Below are 15,092 nucleotides of genomic sequence, written 5' to 3'. Positions count from 1 at the left end.
AGCCGATGAGGTGAAAGCCTGGTGTGCTAATCTGGGCATCAAGCTCGATTACGCCTCCGTCTATCACCCACAAACCAATGGTCAAGTCGAACGAGCCAATGGTCTTATTATGAGCGGCATTAAACCCAGACTAGTGCAGTCTTTGAAAGAATCAAACAAGCACTGGGTCGAGGAGCTCGACTCTGTACTCTGGGGGCTGCGGGCCATGCCCAATCGCTCTAGCGGATATACACCTTTCTTCATGGTGTACGGCGTAGAGGCTATGTTACCCTGCGACATTATTCATGACCCACCTCGAGTGCGCATGTATGAAGAGCGAGAGGCCGAGTTGGATCGGCAGAACAGCTTAGATGCACTGGAGGAGGAGCGTGACGTCGCAAAAGCCCGTTCTGCATTTTATCAACAAAAGGCCTGCAGGTATCAAAGCAGAGAAGTATGGGCCAAGACTTATAATGTTGGTGAACTTGTTCTATGCTTGCCGGAGAAGAAAAAGGACAAACTCAAGCTCAAATGGGAGGGTCCCTTCATCATTGACGAAGTCCTCACCGGAGGAGCATACTGCCTGCATGATGCATCAGACAATCGCCTAGAGCCGAACCCATGGAACGTGGCCAGACTCCGAAGATTCTATGCCTACAGCCGGACTCTTCATTCGTCTCCTTTTTCCCTTTTGTTTCCATTATTTATTTTCCTCTCTTTTCACATTTCCTTTTTTAAGCCATAAAGCTCTCGTGCGGCTAAGCCACACAACTATGACGCACACATTCTCAAATATGTACGTCACTTATACCTGGGGGCTTCTTGTACAGAAGCTTATTAATATTATTATTTTCTTGGCATCAAGCTCACCACATATGTGTCCTTTCTGCATATGTACCTTTTCTTCGCCATTATATGCATTGATATGACTTAAGTTTTGGCCAAGCTGGGTTGCCTGGCTCCTGTGCTTATGCCCTACGTTCCCGTTAGTTCGGCTAGGGCATAAAGGGAGCACCTCTGCGATTGTTACTGCCAAGTCATCCGGATGTGTACCTCAGACTGGGTGAAGCCGAAAGCTAGCGTTCTTAAGGGAATATTCGGTCGGCGGACTAAAGATGTTCTTTAATCGTTACACTATGAACCCCCAGATGTTACGTATGCTGTGATTTTTCAATCACAGTCCGACATGCACATTAACGCATGTTGACCTAGGGAAAGGAACCCTTAACGGAACTATTCTGTCTGGAAGATGTTAATTACAATCAAAATGTAATATAACATAACTAGCCGGATACTTGTCTGTTCAAGCAACTATGACCCCTACGCCTGGTTTCCACGCATACCCCGGTCTACGTTACCGAGCGGGTATTCAGAAGCACTCCGCACCTTCGGGTCCAGAGGTCGAAGCGAAAAGGCCCGCCATGACAATCGTTTTACAATTTAGCTAGATACATAACTTGTCAATTGAAGTACATAGTCACTTAGACTAAAAAACTTCTTCCTCTATACCATCTAACAGGCTATCTAGCCTACAATCCTATTGGGAATATTTGGCGGCTACTTGTACCTGGTCATATACCAAACTAACGGGAATTTCCTCTCCATCTGACCCTAAAGGTCCGACCCGAGCCTTGTGATTTGGATCGAGCTTGGTATATCGTGTTTTCACCGTGGCCCAGGCCTCTCGCGCACCTTCCCGGCAGGCCGATATCTTCCATAATCGGAAGTGGCGCCGCGCTCCTTTCAATAGCTGTACCAGCTCCTCCATAATTCCTGGAGGGGAGTCGGATGGCCACAAGGCCTTGGCAATACTCCGCATCGCCTGTCGAGCTTGCTCGTGCATTTGCGACAGCTCTTGTAGCAGATCGCTCGCAGATCCGGACACCTCCTCTTCGGGACAGCCCGTCAGCATACCTACAGACATAATTCTGTCAGTTCCTTCCCTGGCCGAATTATGCATGGGTAAGTTTAAACACATACTAAATATGCCGCCTCGCAGCTTCTTATTCTCCTTCACGGAGTTAGTCAGCTGGGCCCGCACATCTTTTAGCTCTTCGCCCAGCTTGGTGTGGGAATCTTGGAGTTTGGTCTTCTCCTCCTGACCAGTGTCAGTATATGTTCGCCCGCGGCCAGTTGCCTTTGAGCTCCTGGACATCCCGCTGGTGTGACTTCCGGTGCCGCTCCTGGACGATCGGATGACCCTGCCATAAGATATGCACCTATATTAGTACTCTTGGTATATGATTATGTTTTCCCGGTAGAGGGGAACATTACCAGAAACTGCCTCCTTGGATTTCTCCAGATCGGCGGTAGCAGCAGCTAGCTGGGCCTGACACTTTTCCAGCTCTTAAGACAACAAGCTGTTCTTCTCTGTGAGCACCTGGTTGAACAATGATCCAACTGTTTCAAGTCTCGGGGGGCTACCGGTATATGATTATCAGTTTGGCACAAATGCGTACTTACCCGCATATCTTTCAAATACTGGTCTGTGGCTCTGGTGAGCCCATCTCGAGCAGCTTGGATGTATGCATCACCCGAGTTGAAGGCATTGAAAGCGTCTTCTAGAAAACCAGAGTCACGAAGAGTGGCCCGCCGGCGCCGATGATTCATGGCGCTTTCCACTTTAGAGTTTGTGACGGATACATCATCCGACTCCTCTGTAGAAGGGCAATCTGGTGTCACTCCTGCTTCAGCCCCAGTCCGTGAGACAGGGTCCGGATCTGGCTAGTGGAAGCATGACCGGCAGGATCCCCGGACATAGTCCGGCGATTTTTTTCCTGATAAGACACAACGGATAGCGTCACACTTCAAATGTGGCAGCCAAGGAGCATATTTAAAAAACCATACCTCTTTGATGAAGGCTCGGCCGTGACTCTATTTACATTCCTCTTTGAAGGCCTGCCCGATGTAGGCGCAGCCTTCTTGTGAGTCGCCTCAGGTGCAGTGTGGCACGCCGGTCGCCTCCCCTTTAGAGCATAAGATAGTGCGGTGGGTGAGGCAAAAAGAGGAAATTCTTTCGAAGAATAAGTCTCCTGATTACTTACATGCGAGGCAGGGAGAAGGCCGGGATAGTCAGTGGTGATGGCCACTTCTGTGCCATCATGGATTGCCTGGTAGAACACTCCACCCCCGAGCTCCACGAATATATTTGGATGTTCTGTGAATCCGGGGTCAAGGGCACGGTTGTGGTCCTCTGGCTGTGGTGCGGGACTAAGGAACTCCTTGGTGATCTTCCGCCATTCCTGTTTCAGATGGATGGATTAATATTTGTGGAAACTGACTCAGGGAGTAAATTGAGTAGTGGGATGGAAACTAACCCAGCTGGGAGGGTTGTACATGGAAAATCCATCTCTGGGCTTAATGCGGATGAACTCTTCTTTCTCCCCTTTGTATAATCCGAACAGTATTTTCGCCAAAGCGGCGGGGGTGTCCGGACCCTTACGACCGCAGCGGGTGGCGTCATCTTCTCCGTTGAAGTGCCACATAGAACGCCCTCGGTATTGGAGTGGCTGGACCCCTCGTACTATGGATGTCGCCATAACCTCGACCATTGACAATCCAGACTGAGCGAGCGTCTTTATCTTGCTCATCAATTGACGGACTTCCGTGCTATCTTCCTCGTTGTGGCTTCGGGAATGCCAGCTGGGGCGTTTCTTCAATGGAGCACTTGAAAATTTAGGAAGACCCATTCAGACTGGGTCGGGAAGGGAGACCTCCTCAATATAGAACCATTCTGAAGGCCATTCTTTGGATGCCTTCTTCGGCGTGCCGGATAGATATCCGGTCCTGGCGATGCGCCATATTTTGGTGCCGCCCACTTGAAATATTGACCACTCTTGATTACAGGGGACGAGGCAGAATAGCTTCTTCCATAACTCAAAATGGGCCTCGCAACCCAGGAATAGCTCGCAAAGAGCAACGTAACCCGCAATATGTAGGATGGAGGCAGGAGTGAAATTGTGCAGTTGGAGGCCATAATACTCTAGTAGACCTCGAAGGAATGGATGGATTGGAAATTTGACACCACTCAACAAGTAGGGAACAAAGTATACTCGTTCCCCCTGGATGGGTTGGGGAAGTTCTCCGCCTGCTCCCCACTGTCGAAGGAAGCCAATCCGGCTCGAACGGGAACTAGATCTGCGGGGGGAAGAAATCCCTGTGTCTGCAACTTCACCAGTTGGTTATGGGATACAAAGCACTTTTCCCAATCGCCCTTTTTGGGGCCGTGGGGGCGGGAGGAAGAGCTGGGAGCACTAGCCATGTTGGGGTGGTTTCTGTTGGCAAGCTCCGAGGATTCCTCATTTGGTGGAGATGGTGTGGATTGGATCTGAAGATCCCTGTCTCTTTAAATAGGCAATTTTCTCACATGGTTAGGGTGGTATGTGCAAAAATGCCCCGACCTATCGTATTCGCTCGACACGTGGAAGCTGAAATCATGAAGGTGCAGAAGCCGATGAGCGCGACATTAAATGAAAAGCCGGATACTGCTCTTTAAGTCAGGTACTTTGAAGTAATCGGAGAAGGAACCCGCCTTGCAATGCGAAAGACAATCTATGTGCTAGATACCTCTTCATTGAAGCCTAGTTCGGGGGCTACCGAGGGAGTCCTGGATTAAGGGGTCCTCAAACAGCCAGACTATTGACGTGGGCCGGACTGTTAGGCTACGAAGATACAAGATAGAAGACTTCTTCTCGTGTCCGGATGGGACTCTCCTTTGCGTGGAAGGCAAGCTTGGCAATTCGGATATGTAGATTCCTTTCTCTGTAACCGACTTTGTACAACCCTAGTCCCCTCCGGTGTCTATATAAACCGGAGGGTTTAGTCCATAGGGCACAATCGTAATCCCATAGGCTAGACTTCTAGGGTTTAGCCATTACGATCTCATGGTAGATCAGCTCTTGTAATACTCATATTCATCAAGATCGATCAAGCAGGAAGTAGGGTATTACCTCCATAGAGAGGGCCCAAACCTGGGTAAACATCGTGTCCCCCGTCTCCTGTTACCATCGACCTTAGACGCACAGCTCGGGACCCCCTACCCGAGATCTGCCGGTTTTGACACCGACAAGGGGAAAATGCGATGCGGGACTCGCCAGCCGTGAGGGTTTATATCACAGGCTGGTAAGCATTGGGATTTTGGGGGATTTCAACGAGTCGGGCGCGAAGCATGCGCGGGAACGGGCTCAGCACCGTTTGGCCAAAAGAATGCCCCCGCGCGCCGCTGAAGCTTGCGCCTGAAGCCGTCTGCGGCAGCAGGGTGACAAGATGTGCGAGAGGAGGACGAAAGGACACATACACATATGGTTAATAAAAATGATTGCGATTTAATTACCTACTACCCCCGTCCTGGTTTATAAGGCGTCTAGGTATTTTTGTGCCAAATTTTGAATAGAGATTTAACTAATAAAATATGAATGCATGTCGCCAAAGATTATATCGTTGGATTCATATTTGAACATAGTTTCCAATTATATAAATTTTATAACATGCATTACCATTTTGTTGGTTAAATTTAAATTCAAAATATGGCACAGAATATAAAGGGAACTAATAGACCGAGACGGAGGTAGTAGCACACGGCCGCTCTCTACGCAGCGACACAACTGTCACCCGGCTTGTAGACGATCATTCCCTATGTGTTCAACTGCTCTATGCATGTGGTTGCTCGCGGTTGAGGTGGCCGTGACGCACTCTGCTCATGTCCGGCCGCGCGCGCTTTGCTCTCTAGTCCCTCTGGGCGCTTTGCACTCGTCCCTCCATGTGCATGATACGTCTCCAACGTATCTATAATTTTGATTGTTCCATGTTATTATATTATGTATTTTGGATATTTTATATGAATTAATATGCTATTTTATACTATTTTTGGGACTAACCTATTAACCTAGAGCCCAGTGCTAGTTTCTTTTTTTCCTTGTTTTTGAGCCTCGTAGAAAAAGAATAACAAACAGAGTCTGAACAGAATAAAACCTTCACTATGATTTTTCTTGGACTAGAAGACACCCAGGAGACTTGGAGTGCAAGTCAGAAGAGCCACGAGGCAACGACAAGGGTGGAGGGTGTGCCCAGGGGGTAGGGTGCGCCCCCTACCTTGTGGGCCCCTCGGTGACCCCCTGACCTAGATATTCCTTCTATATATTCACATATATGCCCAAACCACTAGAGGCATCCATGAAAACACTTTTCCACCGCCGCAACCTTCTATTCACGTGAGATCCCATCTAGGGACCTTTTCTGGCACCCTGCCTGAGGGGAATTCAATCATGGAGGGCCTCTACATCAACTCTATTGCCTTTCTAATGAAGCGTGAGTAGTTTACCACAGACCTACGGGTCCATAGCTAGTAGCTAGATGGCTTTCTTCTCTCTCTTTGATTCTCAATACCTTGTTCTCCTCGATGTTCTTGGAGATCTATCCGATGTAATCTTCTTTTGCGGTGTGTTTGTCTAGATCTGATGAATTTGGGATTTATGATCTGTTTATCTAAGAATATTATTTGAATCTTCTCTGAATTCTTTTATGCATGATTTGATATCTTTGTAATTCTCTTCGAACTATCCGTTTAGTTTGGCCAACTAGATTGGTTTTTCTTGCAAGGGGAGAAGTGCTTAGTTTTGGGTTCAATCTTGCGGTGTCCTTTCTGAGTGACAGTAGGGGCACAAGGCACGTATTGTATTGTTGCCATCGAGGATAAAACGATGGGGTTTACATCATATTGCTTGAGTTTATTCCTCTACATCATGTCATCTTACTTAAAGCGTTACTCTGTTCTTCATGAACTTAATACTCTAGATGGAGGTAGGAGTGATGCAGGCAGGAGTTAGTCTACTTGACACGGACATGATGCCTATATTTCATAATCATTGCCTTGGATATTGTCATAACTTGGCACTTTTCTATCAATTGCGGCGTGACTCATCGTAGATCTTTTGATTCCTTGCCTCTCTGTCGACGTGTGCTGCAGCCACAGCGGCGGTAAGGCTCTGTTCGTGCTTGACGAAGCGCTCCTCCTCCTCCTTCAGGAACTCGATGTAGCACACAAGGTTTTTGATGCACGTACGGGCCTCCACCTCGTCCTCCCACCTTCAGGAGGCGGTGGCGGAGCGGGTCATGACCCCGACGGTCGACGGTGGGCTGGCGGCCACAGCGGCCGACGATGGGTTGGCGGCCACGACCACCACCTCCCGCCTTTGGGTTGTGGTGGCAGAGCAAGTGATGGCCATGGTGGCCGACAGTGGGGTGGCGGCCACGACGGCCACCTCCCGCCTTCGGTCCATGGCGGCGGAGCGGGAGATGGCCCTGGCTTTTGACGGTGGTGTGGCGGCCACGGCGGCAGATGATGGGGTGGCAGCAATAGCGTCCGGCAACAGCTGCCGTCAGGAAGCAGCGGCAAAGCGTGTGGTGGGTGTTCCGCGCACACCTAATAGAGACGCCAAGCGCACTACCCTACGGACGGGACTGAGCCGCCGCTGATACGTCCCCGTCGTATCTACATTTCCAAACACTTTTGCCCTTGTTTTGGACTCTAACTTGCATGATTTGAATGGAACTAACCCGGACTGACGCTGTTTTCAGCAAAACTGCCATGGTGTTATTTTTGTGCAGAAATATAAGTTCTCGGAATGACCTGAAAATCCACGGAGCAACTTTTCAGAATTAATAAAAAATACTGGCGAAAGAAATGCCGTCAGGGGGCCCACACCCTGTCCACGAGGGTGGGGGGCACGCCCCATCCCCTGGGAGCGCCCTCCTGCCTCGTGGCCCCCCTGAACGTCCACTGACCTCAACTCCAACTCCATATATTTGCTTTCGCGAAGAAAAAAATCAGAACAAAAAGTTTCATCGCGTTTTACGATACGGAGCCGACGCCAAGCCCTAATCTCTCTCGGGAGGGCTGATCTGGAGTCCGTTCGGGGCTCCGGAGAGGGGGATTCGTCGCCGTCGTCATCATCAAACATCCTCCATCACCAATTTCATTATGCTCACCGCCGTGCGTGAGTAATTCCATCGTAGGCTTGCTGGACGGTTTTGGGTTGGATGAGATTTACCATGCAATCAAGTTAGTTTTGTTAGGGTTTGATCCCTAGTATCCACTATGTTCTGAGATTGATGTTACTATGACTTTGCTATGCTTAATGCTTGTCACTAGGGCCCAAGTGCCATGATTTCAGATCTGAACCTATTATGTTTTCATGAATATATGTGAGTTCTTGATCCTATCTTGCAAGTCTATAGTCACCTATTATGTGTTATGATCCGACAACCCCGAAGTGACAATAATCGGGATACTTCTCAGTGATGACCGTAGTTTGAGGAGTTCATGTATTCACTATGTGTTAATGCTTTGGTCCGGTACTCTATTAAAAGGAGGCCTTAATATCCCTTAGTTTCCATTAGGATCCCCCTGCCACGGGAGGGTAGGACAAAAGATGTCATGCAAGTTCTTTTCCATAAGCACGTATGACAATATTCGGAATACATGCCTACATTACATTGATGAACTGGAGCTAGTTTTGTGTCACCCTATGTTATAACTATTACATGAGGAATCGCATCCGACATAATTATCCATCACTGATCCAATGCCTACGAGCTTTTCACATATTGTGCTTTGCTTATTTATTTTACTGTTGCTACTGTTACAATTACTACAAAAATGCTACTGTTACTTTTGCCACTGCTACCGTTACTTCCATACTACTTTGCTACTAAATACTTTGCTGCAGATACTAAATTATCCAGGTGAGCTTGGATTGACAACTCAACTGCTAATACTTGAGAATATTCTTTGGCTCCCTTGTGTTGAATCAATAAATTTGGGTTGAATACTCTACCCTCGAAAACTTTTGCGATCCCCTATACTTGTGGGTAATCAAGACTATTTTCTGGCGCCGTTGCTGGGGAGCATATCTCTATTCTTTGAGTCACTTGAGATTTATATCTGCTGGTCACTATGAGGAACTTGAAAGATGAAAGAACTAAGATTTATCCCTCAACTACGAGGGGAGGTAAGGAACTGCCATCTAGCTCTGCACTAGATTCTCCCTCTGTTATGAGTAAGCTTGCGACACCTAAACATGCTTCTGCTATTAATTCTGATATGTCACATGTTATTGATGATGCCACTTCTACTATGCATGATACTTATGATGAAACTACTTCTATGCTTGAAACTACTGTGCCATTAGGTGAATTTCTTGATGAACAACTTGCTAGGGTTAGAGAGAATGAAATTATTGAAAATGAAATTATTGAAGATAGTGATGATGAAGGTTCTCCCCCTAAGTATGAATTGCCTGTTGTTCCTGAGGGTTATGTTATGGATGAAGAAACTACTAGAGATATTCTTGCTTGCAATGATAGATCTGATCTTAAGAAGTTATTAGTTAAACTGAAACAGAAATCTCGAAATGCTAGAATGAAATATGACCCTGCTTTCACTACTTCACCTATCTTTGTTACTAATAAGGATTATGAATTCTCTGTCGATCTTGAGATAATTACTTTGGTTGAATCTGATCCTTTTAACTATGAACCTGAAACTGCTGTGGCACATCTTACTAAGTTAAATGGTATAGCCACCCTGTTCACTAATGATGAGAAATCTCGCAACTATTATATCCTTAAGATATTTCCATTCTCATTAAAGGGTGATGCTAAAACTTGGTTTAATTCTCTTGATCCTCCCTGCTAAATATTTCCTTGCTCATAAGAAATAAGCTGCCTTGAGGGAAATATATAATTTTGTGCAAATTGAAGAAGAGAGTCTCCCACAAGCTTGGGGGAGGCTTCTCCGATTACTTAATGCTTTGCCTGATCATCCTCTTAAGAAAAATGAAATACTTGATATCTTTTATAATGGACTAACTGATGCTTCCAAGGACCACTTGGATAGTTATGCTGGTTGTGTTTTCAGGGAAAGAACAGTCGATCAAGCTGAATTGCTATTGAATAATATGTTGACTAATGAAAATAATTGGACTCTTCCTGAGCCAATTCCTAAGCCAATTGAGCCAACTCCTAAACCAACCTCGAAGAAGAGAGGTGTTCTATTTCTTAGTCCTGAAGATATGTGAGGGAGTCCTGGACTAGGGGGTGTCCGGATAGCCGAACTATCATCATTGGCCGGACTCCAAGACTATGAAGATACAAGATTGAAGACTTCGTCCCGTGTCCGGATGGGACTTTCCTTGGCGTGGAAGGCAAGCTTGGCGATACGGATATGTAGATCTCCTACCATTGTAACCGACTCTGTGTAACCCTAGCCCTCTCCAGTGTCTATATAAATCGGAGGGTTTTAGTCCGCAGGACGAACAACAATCATGCCATAGGCTAGCTTCTAGGGTTTAGCCTCCTTGATCTCGTGGTAGATCTACTCTTGTACTACACATATCATCAATATCAATCAACCAGGAGTAGGGTTTACCTCCACCGAGAGGGCCCGAACCTGGGTAAAAACATCGTGTCCCTTGTCTCCTGTTACCATCCGCCTAGACGCACAGGTCGGGCCCCCCTACCCGAGATCCGCCGGTTTTGACACCGACATTGGTGCTTTCATTGAGAGTTCCTCTGTGTCGTCACCTATAGGCCCGATGGCTCCTTCAAACATCAACAACAACGCGGTCCAGGGTGAGACTTTTCTCCCCGGACATATCTTCGTATTCGGCGGCTTCGCACTACGGGCCAACTCACTTGGCCATCTGGAGCAGATCGAAAGCTACACCCCTGGCCATCAGGTCAGATTTGGAAGTTTAAACTATACGGCCGACATCCGCAGAGACTTGATCTTCGACGGATTCGAGCCACAGCCAAGTGCGCCGCACTGTCACGATGGGCATGATTTAGCTCTGCTGCCGGACAGTGCCATGGAGGCCGCACAAGAGTCCGCTCCGACCCTTAGCTCGGAGCCGGCGCCGCCGATCGAGGGTGCGTGGTTGGACACCACCTCGGGGGCTGCTACCTCTACGGCGATAGAGCCGAATACCGACCTTGTCCCTCGTGAAGCTCGTGACTCCAAGGTGCCGGACTCCTCTCCGGACCCCGAACCTTCCGCGCCCCTGCCAATCGAATCCGATTGGGCGCCGATCATGGAGTTCACCGCTGCGGACATCTTTCAGCACTCGCCTTTTGGCGACATCCTGAATTTGCTAAAGTGTCTCTCTTTATCAAGAGAGCCCTGGCCGGATTATGGTCAGGACGGTTGGGATGCGGACGACGAAGAAATTCAAAGCCCACCCACCACCCACTTTGTAGCCACTGTCGATGACTTAACCAACATGCTAGACTTCGACTCCGAAGACATCGACGGTATGGACGACGATGCTGGAGACGACCAAGAACCAGCACCTACAGGGCACTGGAAAGCCAGCTCGTCATATGACATATACATGGTGGACACCCCAAAGGATGGGAATGGCGATGGACCAGTGGAGGATGACCCCTCCAAAAAGCAGCCTAAGCGCCGACGTCAGCGGCGCCGCTCCAAATCCCACCACAGCAAGAATGGAGATTCCGACACCGGAGATAATAACACCCCGGACAGTGCCGAAGACAACCCCCTCCAGCAAAATTCAGCACAGGAGGACGAAGAAGCCAGCCCTCGTGAGAGAGCGGCAGGCGAAGAGGTAGAGGACGATAATTACATGCCTCCCTCCGGAGACGAGGCAAGCCTCGACGACGACGAATTCGTCGTGCCTGATGATCCCGTCGAACAAGAGCGTTTCAAATGCAGGCTTATGGCCACGTCAAGCAGCCTGAAGAAAAAGCAGCAACAACTTAGAGCTGACCAAGACTTGCTAGCCGACAGATGGACTGAAGTCCTTGCGGCCGAAGAGTATGAACTCGAACGCCCCTCCAAAAGTTACCCCAAACGCAAGCTGCTACCCTGATTAGAGGAGGAAGCACATGAACCTACATCACCAGCGCACAATACGGCCGACCGGCCACCTCGTGGCCGCGACAGAGAGGCCTTTAGGCCCTCCACTAAAGCCGCACCCCGGCGTCGCTTGAAAAGTACAAAGCCACGGGGGAATATTGGAGGATAAGGCGAGGCAAACAAGATCGATCTACGGATCGCGCGGGCGCCCTACGATACGCGACGACAACCGTCACGCTGGATACAGCAAAACCGGTCGGGCCGAACATAGTAGACAAAGCTCGTTTGAGCTGCGTTGTGATATAGCCCAATACAGAGGCGCCGCACACCCACTATGCTTCACAGATGAAGTAATGGATCATCAAATCCCAGAAGGGTTCAAATCCGTGAACATTGAATCCTACGATGGCACAACAGATCCTATGGTTTGGATTGAAGACTATCTCCTTCATATCCACATGGCCCGCGGTGATGATCTTCACGCCATCAAATACCTCCCCCTCAAGCTCAAAGGACCAGCTCGACATTGGCTCAACAGCCTGCCGACAGAATCAATTGGGTGTTGGGAGGACCTGGAAGCCGCATTCCTCGATAACTTCTAGGGCACATATGTGCATCCACCAGACGCCGATGACCTAAGCCACATAATTCAGCAGCCAGACGAATCGACCAGACAATTCTGGACACGGTTCTTAACCAAGAAAAATTAAATCGTCGACTATCCGGACGCAGAGGCCCTTGCAGCCTTCAAACACAACATCCGCGACAAATGGCTTGCCCGGCACCTAGGACAGGAAAAGCAGAAATCAATGGCAGCCCTCACATCACTCATGACCCGCTTCTGTGCGGGAGTAGACAGCTGGCTAGCTCGCAGTAACAAGCTAACCAAAAACTCTGGTAGTTCGGATACCAAAGATAGCAATGGCAGGTCGCGTCGCAATAAGCACAAACGCCGCATTAACGGCAATAATACTGAAGATACGGCAGTCAACGCCGGATTCAGAGGCTCTAAACCCGGTCAGCGGAAAAAGCCATTCAAAAGAACTACTCCAGGCCCGTCCAATTTGGACCGGATACTCGATCGCTCGTGCCAGATACACGACACCCCCGAAAAGCCAGCTAATCACACCAACAGAGATTGTTGGGTGTTCAAGCAGGCAGGCAAGTTAATCGCCGAAGGCAATGACAAGGGGCTGCATAGCGACGACAAGGAGGAGACACGGCCGCCGAACAACAAAGGACAGAAGGGATTCCCCCCACAAGTGCGGACGGTGAACATGATATACGCAACCCACATAACCAAAAGGGAGCGGAAGCGTGCGCTCAGGGATGTATACGCAATGGAGCCAGTCGCCCCAAAGTTCAATCCGTGGTCCTCCTACCCGATCACTTTTGATCGAAGGGATCATCCCACCAGTATCCGCCATGACGGATTCGCCGCATTGGTTCTAGACCCAATCGTCGACGGATTTCACCTCACTAGAGTCCTGATGGACGGCGGCAGCAGCCTGAACCTGCTTTATCAGGATACAGTGCGCAAGATGGGCATAGACCCCTCAAGGATTAAACCCACAAAGACGACCTTCAAAGGCGTCATACCAGGAGTAGAGGCCAATTGTACCGGCTCAGTCACACTTGAAGTGGTCTTCGGATCCCCGGATAACTTCCGAAGTGAGGAGTTAATCTTCGACATAGTCCTGTTCCGCAGCGGCTATCATGCACTGCTCGGGCAAACTGCATTTGCAAAGTTCAATGCGGTGCCGCACTACGCATACCTCAAGCTCAAGATGCCAGGCCCTCGAGGAGTCATCATGGTCAACGGAAACACTGAACGCTCTCTCCGAACGGAGGAGCATACAGCGGCTCTCGCGGCGGAAGTGCAGAGCAGCCTCTTAAGGCAATTCTCGAGTCCGGCCGTTAAGCGACCAGACACCATCAAGCGCGCCTGGAGTAACCTACAACAAGACCACCTGGCACGTTCCGACCACACGTAGCAATGCGGCCCCAACCCCAGCCCTCGCAAAATTGCGAGACCAGTACCACGCGTACATCACGATGCTCTGGAGATACCATGGGCATAGGGGGAGGGGCACGACCACGGCATGCCTAGAGTGCGGCTCAACCACACCAGGGGCTCCCAAACGTGTCATCCATTTTTTTTCTTATCCTCAGGACTCCGTTTGCCAGAAGCCCTGTCCGGCAATAGACCTGCCGAACTCACGATGCAACAGCCAGGGAAGGAGAAAAGCTACGACGAGTATCCAGGTGGTCTCCATTACGAGCATTGTACCTGTTTTATACACCATTCCGCAGCCTACCCCTGGAGGGGGACATGTTAAATAGTCCCACCCCTTGCTTATCGCACTATTTGTATCGTTCTGCATTCATCGCAGCATTTTTGAATAAACAATGCATTGCTTTTTGCCTATCATTGCATTCCTGTCTATATATGTTCACTTATGACATGTTGCACCCGTACACCTTGGTACGGCCAAATACACCAGGGGCTTAAGTTCCCCAATATATGGTGTGATAAGTCCGAACACTTTCACAAGTGCGACACCCCGAACTTATAGCATTATATGCACCGGCTCCGAATCATGTCTTGGGTCAATAGTTGGGTTTGCCCGGCTCCCATGTTTTGGTACCTTACGTTCCGTTATATCGGCTAAGGTAGCGCTGGGAGAACCACTGCGATTGTGCCCCTGTTGAGATGGGTTGAGCACCTCAGTGGAGAAAGCTAAAACTCACCGTCATGATAAGGCGAGAGCCGGTCGCTGTTCGAGAGGTCTTTTCGAGTCCCTAAAGACTTATGCCGCTTAGAGCGAGGAGCCGGCTTTGTCCGGCCCCAGGCGTGGATAGCGCCTCGATTCGGCCTTCCGAATACCAGGGGCTTCGCCGAAATTTAAAATTATAGAATTCTATGGCTAAGTGAGAGTGTTCAAGCATTATAAGTCCGGTTGCCTCGTTCGTTGTGTTGAGCGCCTCCCTAGAAGGACCCAAAAATGGGAACAAGAGTGCTCAAGTTTATCCCGAACACCCCAACACTCGTGGCATGGGGGCCGAAGACAACGACTTGCCATCTCTCAGATTTGATAAACGGCCGCACAGAAGGTAATATTTTAAATTAACAAGCGTTGCTTAGCGCATATGGACAAAGTTTTCAGCGCACAGGATAACAAAACGCGAGTCTACTCAAAAATTACATCTTTGCAGCACTCACCCGCAATAATGCGGG

This window comes from Triticum dicoccoides, chromosome 3B, assembly GCF_002162155.2.
Source record: "Triticum dicoccoides isolate Atlit2015 ecotype Zavitan chromosome 3B, WEW_v2.0, whole genome shotgun sequence".
NCBI classification, from domain to species: Eukaryota; Viridiplantae; Streptophyta; class Magnoliopsida; order Poales; family Poaceae; genus Triticum; species Triticum dicoccoides.
Note: the sequence above shows the minus strand (reverse complement) of the source record.